Source organism: Lissotriton vulgaris, chromosome 12 (genome assembly GCF_964263255.1).
Source record: "Lissotriton vulgaris chromosome 12, aLisVul1.2, whole genome shotgun sequence".
NCBI lineage: Eukaryota > Metazoa > Chordata > Amphibia > Caudata > Salamandridae > Lissotriton > Lissotriton vulgaris.
Genome location: NC_141700.1, coordinates 805,597,016 through 805,614,200, shown reverse-complemented (window position 1 = coordinate 805,614,200; position 17,185 = coordinate 805,597,016). Strand labels below are relative to the sequence as shown.

The 17,185-nt window shown below is 47.6% G+C and overlaps 1 protein-coding gene across 2 annotated transcripts in view; it reads left to right on the top strand.

Annotated features, from left to right (window-relative positions):
- Window positions 1–17,185, top strand: part of CLDN15 (claudin 15) — a 167,738-nt gene that overhangs the window by 85,524 nt on the left and 65,029 nt on the right. The window lies entirely within an intron of this gene.

Genomic DNA, 17,185 nt, shown 5'->3' with positions numbered 1-17,185 from the left:
CCGACCTCTTTATAGTGACTTCCTGGCCTATCGTGACTCTAAGGTTGTTCACTACCTCACTCGGAGCCGGGGCGTTGCCTAGCTCTGGTGGCCACCAATCCGGAGTCCACACATCTTGGGCTTTTCCTGCCCAAAATAGTCTCATTTTTCCCTGAGTTCACCTGGTGAAGCTATGTCGCATGCAACAGCCCCCAGATGTAAAAAGAATGCAAATCCTGCTCATTTCTATAGGCTCCGTGCGGGCTGCACAATGCTTGCCGGATGCACGATAATACCGCCCCGGTAAACACCACCAGGCAGAATTACAAGCCCCTTGCGCCACTTTTGCGTCACTTTTCCCATGTTAAAAGTGGCGCAAGGGGCTTGTAAATCTGGCCCCACATCATGTTGCCGTGGTGTCGGCATTTACCGGTGCAGCGTTATTGCCGCAAAACATGGGCACTTGGTAAAACCTACCGAGGGCTGAACCTGCTTAAACTGGTCCGACAGAGGTAAATCTGCAGGTCCTGGGAACACCGATTCTGACAGCACGGATCTTCTTTCATCCTGCCTCTACCTGACTGCCGAAGTCGTCACGCGTGATCCTCGACACCTCGACATTGCCGACTCCTTGGAGCCCAAGAGGCCATTGCGTCTCCCTGCGTTCAGAGTACCTGGCCCCTGTTCGAGGACTGCCCTGATACCTCTCACTGCCCTTGGACACGCTTACCTGTGCAGAGACTCTCTGTGGAATGATAGGCTGGTCTTAGGAAGTGCCTTATACCATACCTCTACCTCTACTACCCCCTGCAACTCACAATTGGTAGTAGGCCCCTGGGAACCGTCCTCTATGCTGCATACTCATCTATATTTTGGGTAACTTCATGTTAAACTTGTTACCCAAAACTTGTATTTATTAAGCGCAACATTCATCCCAAGGGATATCACGGCGCTAGGAAGCGCCCTCTGAAAAGAAAGCGGTGAAGGCTCGATCATCTAGGAACAGAGGGAGCCATGTTAAGTGGCTGCAGGTACAACCCACTAATGAGACACCCTTCACAGCAAACATGTAACGTCAGCTCACTGGCAAATGCAAGAAGACATGAGTGGTGCTGTTTCCATCACTTATGTTGTGGTGCTATTTAGGTCTCGCCTGTCGATGCGCATGCGCATCGAGCAAGCGAGACTATGGGGGCTTATCCACTCTTTATCCACTGCAAGGATTCGTGGCGATTCCTTGCAGTGCCCGTGACTTTTAAGCTCAATGCGCATGCGCATTGAGCTTAAAAGCGCGTGCACATCCGTCTTGTTTTACCCGCTCCGCCCCCTCCCCTTCCCGCCGTGTCGCATTTCTCCTCCCCCCTCCCCTCTCTTCCCTCCGTCTTGTTTGTTTATTTTACCCGCTCCGCCCCTCCCCTTCCCGCCGTGTCGCATTTCTCCTCCCCCCTCCCCTCTCTTCCCTCCGTCTTGTTTGTTTATTTTACCCGCTCCGCCCCCTCCCCTGCCCGCTGTGTCGCATTTTTTTTAAAATCCCCACTTCCCCCCTACCCCCCATCAATGCCAACACTGACGCCGTGCTCTGCTGCTTGTTTTTTTCTTCCTCACTTCTAGCTGCTGCAATTCCAGTCCAGCAGCCTGGGCGACGGAGGGAGGATTTGCAAGCAGAGCTGCTCCCATTTGCAATCAATTTCCGTAGAATTTGCCAATGATTTAAATGCTTACTTTTTTCCGCATTTTTGTTAGCACAGAGCTGTGGCATTATCGAACCGGCGTCGATCTCTTTCTGCTTACTGAATTTGCCAATGATTTAAATGCTTATTTTTTCCGCATTTTTGTTAGCACAGAGCTGTGGCATTATCAAACCGGCGCCGATCTCTTTCTGCTTACTCAACAAGGCGCACTGTTGACAAACACTGATGAGCCAACTGGTTTAACGAGGATAGCGATGTTGGCCACCCCTCACCCTCACTCACCCTCACCTCACCCTCACTCACCCTCAACCCCTCACCCTCACTCACCCTCAACCCCTCACCCTCACTCACCCTCAACCCCTCACCCTCACTCACCCTCACCCTCGACCCCTCCCCCTCAACACCTCACCCTCACCCTCACTCACCCTCACTCACCCTCACTCACCCTCAACCCCTCACCCACACTCACCCTCAACCCCTCAACCCCTCACCCTCACTCACCCTCAACCCCTCACCCTCAACCCCTCACCCTCACTCACCCTCACCCTCACTCACCCTCAACCCCTCACCCTCACTCACCCTCAACCCCTCACCCTCACCCTCACTCACCCTCAACACCTCACCCTCACTCACCCTCAACCCCTCACCCTCAACCCCTCACTCACCCTCACTCTCACTCATCCTCACTCACCCTCAACCCCTCACCCTCACTCACCCTCACCCCCTCACCCTCACTCACCATCAACCCCTCACCCTCACTCACCCTCAACCCCTCACCCTCACTCACCCTCAACCCCTCACCCTCAACCCCTCACCCTCACTCACCCTCAACCCCTCACCCTCACTCACCCTCACTCACCCTCACTCACCCTCACTCACCCTCAACCCCTCACCCTCACTCACCCTCAACCCCTCACCCTCACTCACCCTCAACCCCTCACCCTCAACCCCTCACCCTCACCCTCACTCACCCTCACCCTCACTCACCCTCAACCCCTCACCCTCACTCACCCTCAACCCCTCACCCTCACTCACCCTCAACCCCTCACCCTCAACCCCTCACCCTCAACCCCTCACTCACCCTCACTCTCACTCACCCTCACTCACCCTCAACCCCTCACCCTCACTCACCCTCAACCCCTCACCCTCACTCACCTTTAACCCCTCACCCTCACTCACCCTCAACCCCTCACCCTCCCTCACCCTCAACCCCTCACCCTCAACCCCTCACCCTCACCCTCACTCACCCTCACCCTCACTCACCCTCAACCCCTCACCCTCACTCATCATCAAACAATCACCCTCACTCACCCTCAACCCCTCACCCTCACTCACCCTCACCCTCACTCACCCTCACCCTCACTCACCCTCACTCACCCTCACTCACCCTCACCCTCACTCACCCTCACTCACCCTCACTCACCCTCACTCACCCTCAACCCCCCACCCTCACTCACCCTCACTCACCCTCACCCTCACTCACCCTCACTCACCCTCAACCCCTCACCCTCACTCACCCTCAACCCCTCACCCTCAACCCCTCACTCTCACTCATCCTCACTCACCCTCAACCCCTCACCCTCACTCACCCTCACCCACCCTCAACCCCTCACCCTCACTCACCCTCAAACCCTCACCCTCACTCACCCTCAACCCCTCACCCTCACCCTCACTCACCCTCACCCTCACTCACCCTCACTCACACTCACCCTCACTCACCCTCACCCTCACTCACCCTCACCCTCACTCACCCTCACCCACCCTCAACACCTCATCCTCACTCACCCTCACCCTCACTCACCCTCAACCCCTCACCCTCACTCACACTCACTCACCCTCACCCTCACTCACCCTCAACCCCTCACCCTCAATCCCTCACCCTCACTCACCCTCACCCTCACTCACCCTCAACCCCTCACCCTCACTCACCCTCAACCCCTCACCCTCACTCACCCTCACCCACCCTCACCCTCACTCACTCTCAACCCCTCACCATCACTCACCCTCACTCACCCTCACTCACCCTCACTCACCCTCACTCACCCTCACTCACCCTTACTCACCCTCACCCTCAACCCCTCACCCTCACTCACCCTCAACCCCTCACCCTCACTCACCCTCAACCTCTCACCCTCAACCCCTCACTCACCCTCACTCTCACTCACCCTCACTCACCCTCAACCCCTCACCCTCACTCACCCTCAACCCCTCACCCTCACTCACCTTCAACCCCTCACCCTCACTCACCCTCAACCCCTCACCCTCCCTCACCCTCAACCCCTCACCCTCAACCCCTCACCCTCACTCACCCTCACCCTCACTCACCCTCAACCCCTCACCCTCACTCACCATCAAACAATCACCCTCACTCACCCTCAACCCCTCACCCTCACTCACCCTCACTCACCCTCACCCTCACTCACCCTCACTCACCCTCACTCACCCTCACCCTCACTCACCCTCACTCACCCTCAACCCCTCACCCTCACTCACCCTCACTCACCCTCAACCCCTCACCCTCACTCACCCTCAACCCCTCACCCTCAACCCCTCACTCTCACTCATCCTCACTCACCCTCAACCCCTCACCCTCACTCACCCTCACCCACCCTCAACCCCTCACCCTCACTCACCCTCAAACCCTCACCCTCACTCACCCTCAACCCCTCACCCTCACCCTCACTCACCCTCACTCACCCTCACCCTCACTCACCCTCACTCACCCTCACCCTCACTCACCCTCACTCACACTCACCCTCACCCTCACTCACCCTCACCCTCACTAACCCTCACCCTCACTCACCCTCACCCACCCTCAACACCTCATCCTCACTCACCCTCACCCTCACTCACCCTCAACCCCTCACCCTCACTCACACTCACTCACCCTCACCCTCACTCACCCTCAACCCCTCACCCTCAATCCCTCACCCTCACTCACCCTCACCCTCACTCACCCTCAACCCCTCACCCTCACTCACCCTCAACCCCTCACCCTCACTCACCCTCACCCACCCTCACCCTCACCCACCCTCACCCTCACTCACCCTCAACCCCTCACCATCACTCACCCTCACTCACCCTCACTCACCCTCACTCACCCTCACTCACCCTTACTCACCCTCACCCACCCTCACTCACCCTCAACCCCTCACCCACCCTCACTCACCCTCAACCCCTCACCCTCACTCACCCTCAACCCCTCACTCACCCTCACCCTCACTCACCCTCACCCTCACTCACCCTCACTCAGCGCAACCACAGCATCTTAAACTAAATATATTTAATAAACTTTAAGCTATTGGCAATATAAAATAAAATCCATTTTATTTACGTATTAATTATTAATTTTTTTTAAAGCCATTGATTTTTTTTATTTCAATACATATAAGTCACATATAAGTCCCGTTAATACAAAACATGTTGCTTTACAAATGCTAGAGGTGTCACATTTACAAAAATTATAACTATTGGCTTTGTAAAGAAGAAAGCTATTAATTTCGCTATTTAGAAAAAACAACACATAAATAAAAAACAAAAAAATAAATAACACCTATAGCTCAAACTTTACTACTGCGAGACCTATTGCATTTCTAATGCTTGTTTTACATTTCGCATCATTTTACAGAATTTTCGCAAATGTTCACCTAATTTTGCAAAACAAATTACAGACATTTCTAACACTGCTAATAATTACCAAACCAAGAAGAATGAAAGGCTAGTTGGCCCTGCTAGTATTCAGGCGTCTTACCCAGAGATCACAGAACACTTTAGTAGCGAGCATTTATTTCGCTGAGCCATCTTGAAAGCTAGAGATGTTTTCTCGGTGAAGGGGGGTTGTGTATGCTGTGCTATGTTTGATGTGTGGGAGGTGTTGTGTATACTGGATTGTGTTGGATGTGTGGGAGGTGTGTATAGTGTGCTGTGCTGAATGTGCGGAACTTGTGTATACTGTGCTGTGTGGGATGTGTGAGAGTTGTGCATACTGTGCTGCATTTGATGTGTGGAATTTGTTGTATATACTGTGTTGTACTTGATGTGTGGGAGTTATGTATACTATGCTGTATGAGAAACGTGGGATTTGTTAGCATATGCTGTGCTTTGTTTGATGTGTGGGAGGTGTTGGATCTAGCCCTGATCTCTTGACTGGGTGAGAGCTTTCTGCTTAATTCAGAGACTCTGTCCCTCACCACCCCTTGTTGTAAATATACTCTAACCATTGAGCCACACTTCTCCACGATGGATGTCTGCTAGGTGTGTATACAGTGCTGAGCTGGATGTGTGGGAGGTGTTGTGTATACTGTGCTGTGTAGGATGTGTGGGAGGTGTGTATGCAGTGCTTTGTTGGATGTGTGGGAGGTGTTGTGTATACTGGGTTGTGTTGGATGTGTGGGAGGTGTGTACACTGTGCTGAGCTGGATGTGTGGGTCTTGTGTATACAGTACTTTGTTGGATGCGTGGGAGGTGTTGTGTATACTGTGCTGTGTAGGATGTGTGGGAGGTGTGTATGCAGTGCTTTGTTGGATGCGTGGGAGGTGTTGTGTATACTGTGCTGTGTAGGATGTGTGGGAGGTGTGTATGCAGTGCTTTGTTGGATGTGTGGGAGGTGTTGTGTATACTGGATTGTGTTGGATGTGTGGAAGGTGTGTATACTGTGCTGTGCTGAATGTGTGGAACCTATGTATACTGTGAGATGTGAGATTTGTTACGTATGCTGTGCTATGTTTGGTGCGTGGGAGGTGTTGTGTGTACTCTGCTGTGTAGGATGTGTGGGAGGTGTGTATGCAGTGCTTTGTTGGATGCCTGGGAGGTGTTGGGTATACTGGGTTGTGTTTGATGTGTGGGAGGTGTTGTGTATACTGGGTTGTGTTGGATGTGTGGGTCTTGTGTATACTGTGCTGAGCTGGATGTGTGGGTCTTGTGTATACAGTGCTGTGCTGGATGTATGGGAGGTGTTGTGTATACTGGATTGTGTTGGATGTGTGGAAGATGTGTACACTATGCTTGCTGAGCTGGATGTGTGGGTCTTGTGTATACAGTTCTGTGCTGGATGTGTGAGAGGTGTTGTGTATACTGTGTTGTGAAGGATGTGTGGGAGATGTGTATGCTGTGCTTTGTTGGATGCGTGGGAGGTGTTGTGTATATTGAATTGTGTTGGATGTGTGGGTCTTGTGTATACAGTGCTGTGCTGGATGTGTGGCAGGTGTTGTGCATATTGAATTGTGTTGGATGTGTGGGTCTTGTGTATACAGTGCTGTGCTGGATGTGTGGCAGGTGTTGTGTATAGTGCCCTGTTTGGGATGAGTGTGAGATGCTTTCTGTGTAAATGATATTCGCCCTAGGAGGCTAGTTGTGGCCTGCAGTGGTGGTGTGTGCTTCCCGGACAGTGCACACTCGGCAGATGTCGCTCAGATAGCGGTTAGCAGCTCAGAGTCCATCGCTAGCCGGTCAGGCACCTAGAGGCAGGGCGATGGGACGGGGTGGAGTGAGTCGTATTTATGGGTCTGCGCTGCTATCTTAATCACCCCCCATAACCATCTCCTGGGCTCCAGGTGTGCACGCGTTGTCTTGATGACATTGGTTTTATCTGCAGCATTAGCTGATGTTGTCAATTCTTGGGCACCAAAGGCTGGCACGGTCAAGGCCTACCCTGTGTAAACACGGTGCACGCTGCCATCTTTGATCCCGTGCTCATCTCCGGCTTAGATTTGAGCACTTATTAACAAATTACTGCACAGTAATACAGTGCCGCAAGGTCACTGCGTACATTTTGAGCGCAACACATTTAGTTTCACATTAAGGGCCCTATTACGATGTCGGGTTGAGTTTCCTCCGCCTGACATCATCTCGGTCAAGGGACCAACCGACAGGCGATCGGTGGTCCCAACTGACTAATTAGGATGCGACCGAAGACAGTTTGGTCGCACTCCTATACTTTACAATGGGAGCACATATTCTGACCGGAATGCATGGTCCCCTTGTAAAAATGTGAGGTGCAGTTCATCCCAGCACCCCCTGTCAGGCATCTCAAGGGTTGAGAGGACGCCGACCGCTACTCTGACACCGTAACTTTCTCAAACGGGGAGTAAGGACCATGCTCACCTATGGGAGCTGGATTCCGAATTAGCATAACTTCATGACTGGTATGAGAGGCAAAACTGCATACAGGCACCCAAGATTCAGTGTCTCTTGCAGTGGCATTAAAAGTGAATTGCCCTGAAGAAATTGCCTGATAGAAACCAAGGCAATGAAACATGTCGGCTGTAAGTAGAGAGTGAATCGATAGGTAGTATTTACTCTCTCCTTTTTTAGTATATGTGTGTTCACTGTTTTGCAACAAAGAAAGGAACGAAAGTAAAGTTTATTGTCCTAGTTGCACAGTGACTTATATGTTAAGTGTTACATGTTGTTAGTTGTGTCACATATAAGTTGTGTCCACTGCACCATTCACTGTCCTTTTTATTTTTGGGGTTCGAGACACGTTTTCGTTTTAGCTTGATGGCACCGATGATGAGAACAGGGCCATCCTGGTGAGTACCAACCAGGGGCCCCATTGGTGGTGCGCCCGTGAGGTGCCATCTCGCTTTTCACACATTTTTTGTTTGTGCTGTACTGTCTGTATATATCAGAGAGGTTGTTGTTTTTAAAGAGGCAGTAGATTGAAACATCTTAGGATTATCTTGAGACTAAAGAGATCCCTTGGATAACGAATTTCGACCATGGATGTTTACAGTCCAGTAAATGAATATTGCCATAAGAACTAGGACTGGTGTTGTTGATTAGCTTACAGAGTGGAGGGCGTCCTAGTTCTGTTTGTCTTTCCCTCTAGACTCCTATTTTTGTAGTGTAAGGCATCTCAAGGTGCCTGTCACAAGGTACAGGGATCAACAGGGGGTCACCAGACGAGCCCCTCGGCCTCCAGGGGCCCTACTTGTCGCCCTCAAAGTCGAGTTCCGACAGCCCTTCCGTGTCAGAAAGGCCAGCACAGAAAGGCCGTCTCCACCCAACATCATAATCCCTCGGGCGGAAAGAGTCGCCCTTGGGAAAGCATTCCGACCGGTGGACGGGCTCTCCGAGCCCGTTGGAAGCCAGTCGGGATGACCGGTCGCATTCCTTTCCGACCGACTTCATCATAATGGGTCGGTCCGAAAGAAATCCGAACCGGCTGATTACGATGTGGTCAGAAGGGCTACGGCCACAGCCCTCTCCGACTGCATTGGAATCGGCTCCTAAGTGCACCATCTCCTTCATAACACCAGGACCCTCTCAATGAGTGTGTCCACAATTGGAACCCGTTATTATCACACATTTCGCAATTATGAGTTTTGCGATGAATATTAACTGGTCAAACTTGCCGATATGTATCAGGAGAAAAATACCCAGTACTGACTGGAACATGTGGATTCTGATGCCGAAAGCGCCACAATCTGCAAGATGCTCCTCAAAACTTGAACTTTTTATTTTAGGTAGTATTACTATTTACTGCACCTGATAAATTCTGAGCAGGTCTTTATCAGGGGCCATTATTATCACACTCCTCGTAATAAGTGCTAGGGTGAAATAAAAACACATTCCCCTTTAAATGTGACCAGGTCCTACCTGTCTGCATTTAAAAAGGAAAAAAGCCTGGTATTTACCAGGACATACAGATGTTGGTGCAGAAGCATCAAAATATGCATTTTATGTCCCAATTCCAAGGGCAGAACGCCGGATAAGCGATAATTATTGCTTCACAACACCTCAGTGCTGGAATTTAAACCCAGGTCACTTGTAAGGAATGCCGGAATCACACCTCATAGCTAGACGGATTTAAAGGAGCCCTGGCGCCCCCTAGCGAGGCAGCATGGTCACACACTCTCCATCTACATGTGAAAAGTAAATTCAAACGATGAAGTTATTTTTACATACTTATTACATTTATTTAAATATATAAAATGAAAATAATGTTTAAGAAACATTAAAAAATCCCACCTGAAGTAAAATGTTTGCATTTATTTAATATGTACTAGCAATTGCATAAAGGTATGTCTAGATTTAAAGGACATGCATTTAAATGTTTTTCTTTCAAACTTAAAACTGAACTTATTTTTAAATTAAAGAGATTTGAATTTTTTTACCATAAAATTGTTTTCTCATGTATGTATATTTTTAACCTTCAATTTAGTTTGATATATATTCAATAAGTCAAAATAAATTAATGTAATGTAACATGATTTGCTATGAGGTGCACTTTTAAGTGCCTCCTCCAGGATGTTTTATGGGATGGTGCTGCAGTGTCAGTGGATGGTCGTGTGTGGTGCTGGACTTACTACAGATCTTTTTTGAAGGTTGTAACTTTACACTTATACATTTGGCCCCTCCCTTGTTTGAGGGGGCGGGGCATGAAAGCCTGTAATACTGAGTAACTTTCACTTGTAAATAGTAATTAGCCCAAAGTAGTAAGGTTACTCAAAAGTGCACCGGCAGATGTAGTATGCCTGTTCTCTTCTTAGTTTCCTTTAGTCACAAGTTCCACCAATGGTGGCGTATTTAGGAAGTGCGCCTCAGTTTGACCAGACGGCATCCAGGCAGAATGGCTTTACAACTTTTATCTCTACATAAATCTCTTATTCTGGGGCTAGTTTCCGTCTAGCTCACCTTTCTGATCTTCCTCCTCCATTCCTGCTTTGTTGCCCTTGTGCAGTCATACCTCACATTGTGCCCCTGGCCTGCCCTATGCGGCAGGACATCTTCCATCTCTCCTCCATCCCTCGACTTGTACAGAGCACCATCTCTGTTGCTAGGGGTGTAAGTGGGAGACAGGAACACAAAATGCTTCTCTAGGGGTTAGATGTAGGTAATGAAAATGTACCGATTCTAAAATACCGAATTTTACTGATTCGGTATTTAGGAATCGGTAAACGCTATGTAATTAAAAATTCTGTAAGTATTACCGAATCGGTATTTACGGATTCAGTAATTCCCATTCATTCCTATGGGCCTGGAGGCCCATGTGAATAAAGGGGGATTACTGAATCGGTAAATACCGATTCGGTAAAAGGGGGAACACATTGAAGGGTGGCAGGGTGGCACTTTGATGCCCTGTTGCACCCCTGAATAGTGCGTGTGTGCACATGTAAGGTACACACAGTGAGCAACCCAGTATACCCTTGGGGGCTTGGGTAAAAGTATGAAAGGGGTAAAGCCTCCAAGGGAGTTTGTTCCAAGAATATTTCAATATTTAAATAAAGTTTTTTGGGGAGGACAATTCAATGGTCCTGGTAGAGATTAATTAAGTCAATCATGTGTATTCAATTCTCAATAAATGTTCACGTATAGATACATTAAACATAAAACAATGAACAAGAACAACAAAAACAAAAAGGTGTATATGCAAAATCTTCGATTTTATCAAAAAATAAGTCACAAGGGATTTAAAATACAAATATATAAACAGGAATACAGGAAGAACAAACAGATCTCAATTCACTCCTCTGTAAAACCTGAGTACACCTATCCTGCTTGTAAATATTATTAATTCTCATAGGATAAGGGTGAGGGTCGACGTTTCGGTCTCCTATGAAATTTTCTTTGAGACCATCTTCAGGACTGATCAATTAATATTTGTAAAGCCCTTAATATGTTGGCCACCGAGGTGGTAGCAGAATTACTGGTACTGGGAGGTTCAATTTAAACGTAAGATTCTTGGCGGCCGTCCTCTATCATGAAAATGAGGAGCTTTGAAAATCGAGGGCAGGCAACTTCAGTAGATCTCGTATAACTCCGAGTTGTCATGTGGTATGAGGCAAAGTTTCCTCTTCAGGGGGCTTCCGGTGGGTGAGCGATATTGGGGTGCAAGGGTTTGATGAACGTAGGCGAGAGGGAGACTGGGTGTTCTCAGCCGGTCCAGCTTGGGAGGGTGCTAAGTGCTTGGCGATGGAAAAACTAGTTCTGCAGAATCTGAATAAGAAGGATGGGTCTGGGGTGGGGTGATACAACCCATAAGTCTGCCTATTCAAAATAAACAACATGTATTTGCTGCCTATTTCCAGAAACCGACAAAGTTACGGCAATTCAAGTTAAATTTGGGAGACGTAATATTGTTGTGGTGCCAGAGGGCACTTGCGGCTACTAATGTTATTTAATGGCTCGTAGAGGATTTCATGACCTTTATTGAATACATAGTTTAGGATATTATGAGTAGAGCCTGTGATCCTTCAGGGCTGGTGACAGGAGCTCTTCTCCATGTGCCTTTAGGATCCGGCCACCTCTGCTGTAAAGGGCTCAGATTGGATGTGCCACGTGCCCCTTCCAAATAGACGTCCTTTCATAAAGTAAGATTGAAAATCTACACGGAAGGGGCAAAATGAAAAAATCAAAGCAAGTGTAATTGATGAATGGAGGACCATACTGTATATTTAAAACAATGAGCAGGCCATGTAAATTACTAACTCAGCCTTTTAAATGCCTCTTATACGCATGGATTTTAGTCAATTCATATTGAATCTGTGCTAAGAACAAAGGGGCATATTAGCAAGAACCTCGTTAAAATCATCGCCGGTTTCTGCTACGAAAGCGGCGATAATGGGCTTGATAATATGTCCTTGTGAATTCCCATAGCAGCCCATGTTCTGGTGCTAACCTGGGCTTCTATGGGAATTCACAAGGGTATATTATCAAGCCCCTTATAGTCACTTAAGCATCAGCTTCCTACCGCTAAAGCGGCGATAATGTTATCACCGTTCTTAATAATATGGCCCTGAGTTTTTTAGCCAGCAGCCTCATTTGAGAGTGGTTCTCAGATAATTAGCCCGATTTTAACAAAACATTCCCAGGAAACATGAAACTCCCTGGCGCGATCACAGGTTGCTCAACTCGCATGCTTTGTCCAGTTCATACTGGTTATTTACACTGACTGCTGCCAGGCTTACCAGTCGCCACTGTTCACGCTGTTGTTTAAGTCACTCCCCGTTTTAATATTTATTTTTATTTATTTATTTAATGCAATTTTATATGGCGCAGGCTTTACCCAAAGGTGTGAACGTTACATCAATAAATGTACATACTTACACGTTACAAATACTAACGAGATAGATGAAGAAGAAAAAAAAATGGCAGTCACAGCAAAATCAAAAACACAATGGAATTATCATACAGGCATACATTACATATTTACAAGATTATAAGAACTTCCTTGAGGGACATGAAAAGGGATTTATTAATTCCGGAAGTGTCTTTGGAAGAGAAGAGATTTGAGGTTTGTTTTGAAAGTCCGGTTAGAGGTGGTGGTATGGAGTACTGGAGAAGCGAGTTCCAGATTCTGTCCGCATTGCCTAAGAAGGACTGAGCAATCGATCTTTCCCTTTTGAAGGTAGGGGGATCAAGCAGTAATTTTTCCGCGTGAAGGTCTGGACCCTCCAGAGATTTTAAGTTTATTAGCCAGGTATTGAGGGGAGGAAGTGTGCAAGGCTTTGTGGGTGATACATGCAAGATTGATCTTGCTTCGATCGAAAGCGATCGAAGAGAAAAAAGTATGGGTGTGATGTGGTCACTTCTTCTGGCCCCAAAGACAAAATGAGCCGCTGAATGTAGTACGGATTTGAGAGGGGAAAGGTGAGATTTAGGGAGGCCAGCAAGAAGAGAATTGCAATAGTCCATTCTAGAGAGAACCAGAGATTGAACCAAGGTTTTTGGGTCTTTCTCCGGAAAGAAACGTTGAATCCCCCAGAGAAGGCGCAGTTGGTAATGTGCATTCTTTGCAATGGAATTGATGTGGGAGTGTAGATTCTCTGTTTTAAAGTGTTAAGGGGAGTGTTGTGATTAACAGTGTCAAAGGCTGCAGAAAGATCTAGGAGAATCAGAAGACAAGACTCGCCCGAGTCAAGTACACGCAGGGCACCGTCAATCACTTGCAGCAGGGCTGTTTCAGTCCTGCAGTCTTGCACGAAACCAGATTGGAATTCGTTGAGAAGATTGTTATCCTTAATATGTAGGAAAACTTGTTACGCTACACATCTTTCTGTGATTTTCGCAAGATAAGGGAGGTTGGTGATGGGGTGGGAGTTGTTGAGGTCATTGGCATCAGTGGAGGGTTTTTTAAGAAGTGGGGTAACCTGTCCTGTTTTAAAGGCAACAGGAAGGGAGCCTTGACTGAGAAGGAGGTTAACCAGACTGGTCCAATAGGAAAGAGTACAGGTGTAGAAGTCAATGGCGATGTCACTCGGGATGGGGGTCGGAAGAATGATAAGAGGGCTTTTATTTCAAGGATGCATTTGAGGATGGCATCTTCGGAGATTATGTCAAAGTTCTGCCATATGAGAAATGATTTGCGCTCCTCTAGGGGGGTAGGGTGAATGACCTGATCCGCCAGTAATTTCACTTTTTCATCAAAGAATAAAGCAAATTCAGGAGCTTTCTTTGGAGGATCGTCTGGCTTGATGGTTGAGGGAGAGAAATTTGGATTTTTGATAAGGTCAAAAAGGTTTTGGGGTCCGTTTGTGGCTGAGTCATGGAGGGTTGAAAAGTGTGACGCTTTTTCACAGAAGATGTGTTTGTGGCATTTTGATCTTAAAGAACTTAGATTGGAGAGATTAGTGGTGGACGGAGATTGTCTCCATGTTTTCTCAAGGCATCTCAAGTTCTTCCTTTCTTCATAAAGGGATTTATTAAACCATGGTGCAGAAGGAATAGGCCTTTTCTTTTTGCTTTGAAGTGGAGCAACATTATCCATTTCGACTGCAAGACTGGAGAGGCATTGGGAGCTGAGATCGTTGACATAAGAATTGGGGTCTAACATTGGAAGAGGTAGCATAGCAGAATAGTTAAACAGTTCCGACAAACCCTGGTGCTCTACGAGAAGCATGTCACCCCTTAACCTCTCTAGGACTAAAGCCTGCTTCTACTGCTGCCTCGGATCTGTAATATTGACTGTTAATTGATCAATGATTATTGAAGTCTGACCAAGGCCAGTAAGGAGAGCCACAGACAGGAAGTGGTGGGACAACTGCGGGTGACCTGGGCGGCTCTAACCTCTCAAAGAGCTTTTCTTCAATGTAGCATTTGTTTAAAACATGAGGGTGCAGTGAAGAATGTGAAGATAAGCAGCCCCGGGAATCCTCGCAAAGGTACATCACTGGTCTGGAGATCAGACAACACTAAGGAAAGAATTGTCTTGTTTAAAAATAGTAAATAGAAATAGTAAAACTTGGAGCTCGTAAAGCCGGAAGCCTCACTACCTCAAGCGAAAGAACTTGAAGGTGTTGGCTAACTGTGGCGACAGGAGGGAGGTCTACAGGGTATAAAGGCAAGATGGCCACGGTTGGAGAAAGCTGAGGGAACCACGGGAGAGGGGGCGGTCTTAATGTATCTCTAAAAACCACTACACCACAGTAACAGTCCACTTTCACTTTCAGAGACTAAATACCAGCTGATGACTCTATCGAGGAACCTGAGGGAACTCCAGGGGGTGGGGGGACGGTCTCAAGGTATCTGTAAAGAGCACTACACCGCGACACAGTAACAGTCCACTCCCACTCTCAGAGCCCAGCTACCACCCGGGCACTCTATGGAGAAAGCAGAGGGTATCTCACGGCGAACGGCCTCAAGGTGCCGGTAAAGAACCCTACACCCGGCACAGTAATAGTCCACTTCCACTCTCGGAGACTAACTACCCCTGCGGTCACTCTCTGGAGAAAGTTGAGGGGACCACAGAGAGGAGAGGGGTGGTCTCAAGGTATCTGTAAAGAATTTTACACCACAGTAACATTCCACTCCCACTCTCTGAGACTAACTACCCCTGCGATCACTCTCTGGAGGAATTTAAGCAGGGTGGGGACACTTGCCCGGCATCTTGAAAGAAGACCACATCGCGGGGCAGTGACAGTCCTTTTCTGCTCTCAGAACCCAGATACCCCACCAATCACTCGTGGACTGTATCTTTGCCTTTGACCATGTACAGCGCTCCGCTACCATTCGGGTATGTTCATGCCATACACACACCACATGCATACATTGAAGGATATGAAGAGGGAGGCTGATGAGAGAAGAAAAAACTGACGTGTGGTTGAATAGGGAGGACCACAAAATCCTGAGGAAATGCACAGCTTTAACAACATTCATTGGTTAGCAGTGAACCACCTCAAAACAAAGAATTAAATACAAATAGACTATTGACAGGTAATTACAAAGAGACTTCAATGGAACTACAATATCAGAGAACAGCAAATATTAGTGAGAATGATATCTTAAAAAACAAAGAAGGAAGTAAAGGAAAAATCATTAACAAAGCCAACACACACATCCACAGAGGCAGTGAAGGTTCTCTCACACTAACTGGCACAAAAGGGTCACTCACAGACAGAGTTAGTTCAACCCGACAGCAGCAGTGCAAGCTGCCTCGCCACATACAAACCGGGCTGGGCAAAACTTCCATTGTGTTGGCATAATTTCTGAAATTTTGCATGATGCTTGTTACATAAAACATTGCACCACTACGCCACTACCGAGCCATTACACCACTTTGTGTAGTAATGCGACATTTGTAGTGAAAGTTTTCCACAAATGCACACTTAGACAGATATTATCAAGGGTGGCGATAGGGGATTATCGCCGCTTTAGCAGCCGTTTTCGCCCGCTAAGTGGCGATAATTCTATCGCCCTATTAGCAAGTTGTGGCTAACTGCTGTTAGCGACAGCTTGCAGGCGATAGTGAGCGGCTTGGGGCCGACTTTGCATGTCAGCGATATTTATCACTAATGACATGCAAAGTGGGCGTTCCCAACCTGTTGGCGACTGAAAGCAGTCGCTAACCTCGCTATCGCCTATTACCAACACAGGCGTAGCGTTGGAAATATTCGCGCTAAGCGCAAATATCTCCAAGAACGAACACCTGCTCAGACCAGTTCTTATCCTGTATATCCAATGGGAGGTGGATATAATGGCTAAGACCCTGTTAGCAATAATGCATGAATATCGCTGTATTCTCAGCAATATTCACAGATTTTGCCGCTATCGCCTGGAATTTTATCGCTTTTGAGATAAACGTTGCTAATAGCACGTTATCTCAGCGATAAAATCCAGTGATGCGCGGCGATAAAAAAATTGCCGCTAAGCCTAGATAGCGATAAATATCAGGCCGTGAAGGGCTGTTGTTTAAGGTACTTTTGTTTAATTGCATCCTTGTGCCAAAAATTGACACATTTTGCTCTAAAATATAGAATGAAATGATGGACTTGCATTTAATATATTTACACATAATTTCACGTAATTTTGTGTGATTATGCAAAATCACATTATGCGAAGTTAACAGACAGGTGCTGTGCAGGCAGCATCGGTGAAGCATTCCATCCCAAACGTCTGGCGGTGCAGCATAGGCAGCAGCATAGGCAGAAGCACTGCAAGATCCAATCAAATATTCACAACCACCAGCAAAGAACTGCTTTCCCTATGCGCAGCACAGGTCTAAGACCTGCAGCAGCAGCGCCATCTTACATGTAGATCTGGTACTACACAAGTAGCAGCACTGGACGATTCCTTCA